We start from the raw sequence: 2,528 nt of genomic DNA, 5'->3' as shown, positions 1-2,528 counted from the left end.
CTTGTGAATGTGGGAGCAGCCGACCGTCAGCAGGCTCATGATGATGTTGAGATGAGTGGGAGAGCAGCAGCTGATCCAAGTCCTCCTAAACAGCAAAAACAACGGAGTTTTAAAGGAAAATTCAGCTTTTTACAACTCTGGCCTCATTCATGTTGCAGTAAAGCAGTTATGTTAGCAGCACAGCGCTCTGGATGCTAAAGTTGTCCCGTTTCTGTTCCCCTCAGGATGAACTGGGATAACTCTGGTCATCCTCTGACTTTCTGTTTAGCGCCATCCTCAGGTCAACTCTGAAACGTGGACGCAGTCTCCAAGATGTCAACGCAGACTTCTGAAGAGCCGTTGTGGAGCTCAGGGAGGGCGCTCCCATGCCTCGCCATCTAGAGGGGAAAACCACCAACCCGTTCTCACTCCCAAGTCATGTGGACGCATGGTCAAACCCGGTGGCGTCAGTTTGTAACGCACTGTTGTAGTTCAACGCAGTGAGGGAAACCCTGCAGTTTCACTTTTGAACACTAAACGTAGGTGTAGGAGAGTGAACAGAAAAGTCACAGTAAGGAGGTGGTTGCGGTGGACGGTGTTCATGTCCCGTGTGAACACTGAATGTTTTTACATAATAATGTCACAAAACCGACGAATGCAACGTAGTTATTTTAACCCTGATCTTTTCCTAACCAAAATGCAAAGTTTCACTACTACGTTGCTTAGTTATCGTTGCTAACTCGACAGTGGCGCTGTAAACGCCGAAAGACAACGCTGAAGGGCATCCAGGGCGTTAAAAAGCGACGCCAAGGGAACTCGACCAGCGTCCAGTTGTGATGAGTTGGGAATGAGAATGTGTTCCACCCACCTGTCACTCAATTGGCCACGAACTTAAATATTCATAACTTTAAACAGGTGAGTTATGAAATTCCACATTAGCATGCTAATGCTAATGCTAATGTGGAAAACATTGTACCTGCTAAAACAGGAGCATGTTAGCATTTAGTTCAAAGTTATGAGTCAATACTGCCTCTGATTCATTACTTATCGGTAAATCTGGGTCTGATTTTATTTATTACTTTACATACTGCTGGTTTGTGAACCAACCCGGGGATCAATAAAGTCATACCCATAATCTATTTGTTGATTATATTTCATGCTAGTAATCTAAATCGGGTGTAGTGGCTATTTGTCCATAAACTTAAACAAAACAAATAATAACAAACTTCTCAAATGGCCACTTGAGGCTACGTCATGGTTGGGCTTTACGCAGGTTCAGAGGTACCAAAGCAAAGTGATGTCCATAACAAGACTGAGTTTGAGGAGGTTTATTCACACACATAAGCAAGCTTACAGACATTTCTGCTGCCTCTCTCACGCTGGTAAAAAACCATATGCCCTCGTGCCTGCAGCACCTCTCACCTTGACCTACTTATGCAAATGAACATAACACCATGTGACCAACAAACGACAATACAAGTAAAGCATAAATACAAAATAACCAAATTAACTTTAACAAGAAAAGAAATAAATTAGACTATAAATTAACTTAAGCCCAAATAAACAAAAATAAGAATATAGCTCCAACATCGGGAAACTAACTAGTTACTTCAGTTGTAAAATAAATGGGTAGGGCCTAATACAGTGAGGAAGATAAGTATTTGAACACCCTGCTATTTTGCAAGTTCTCCCACTTAGAAATCATGGAGGGGTCTGAAATTGTCATCGTAGGTGCATGTCCACTGTGAGAGACATAATCTAAAAAACAATATCCAGAAATCACAATGTATGATTTTTTAAAACTATTTATTTACAGCTGCAAATAAGTATTTGAACACCTGTCTATCAGCTAGAATTCTGACTCTCAAAGACCTGTTAGTCTGCCTTCAAAATGTCCACCTGCACTCCATTTATTATCCTGAATTAGATGCACCTGTTTGAGGTCGTGCGGGTTTCCAGGCAGCTCAGAAGAATCTGAAGTGAGGAACCGGCGCCACCTGCTGGAACAAACCTCAGCACAACAACAAAACACACAGGAAATATACATTTAACAAGATGATGTATAAATAACATGAACAACAAATAGAGAGTTACTTATTAAAATATACTAAAATATATTTTGGAAGCTAGAAGGTAATAAGATGTGAGAAACAGAATATTACCAATATTAATGATGTGAGAAAACAATAAATAAACTAGCATTTTATTTATAATTATTTACAGTTGTTGTCACTGCAATATGAAGTGAGGAAAAGTTTTCCATCAAACAACAAAGGTCTTAATTATATGAGAACAAATTAAAAAGAATATTAATTGGTAACTATTTTGTTAATCGATCGAAGTTATTTTACAAGCAAAACTTTTTTTTTATCTGACATTGTATTTATTTATTTTATAAGACAATTTGCACATTAATGAAAAATGACAATAATCGTTGCAGCACAAGTCTTAATGTTTAATGAGGAAACCTGCAAATTAAAAGTGAAACAGGCAGAAAATCATTTATGAATCAATTTAAAATGAATAATTAAACTTTTCAGCAGGGTGTG

This window comes from Micropterus salmoides, unplaced genomic scaffold (assembly GCF_014851395.1).
Source record: "Micropterus salmoides isolate LMB-PRFRI ecotype aquatic unplaced genomic scaffold, ASM1485139v1 Ms_hic_scaffold_2471, whole genome shotgun sequence".
In the NCBI taxonomy this organism is placed as follows: domain Eukaryota; kingdom Metazoa; phylum Chordata; class Actinopteri; order Centrarchiformes; family Centrarchidae; genus Micropterus; species Micropterus salmoides.
The sequence above is the reverse complement of the archived record's forward strand: the minus strand, read 5'-3'. Positions refer to the sequence as shown.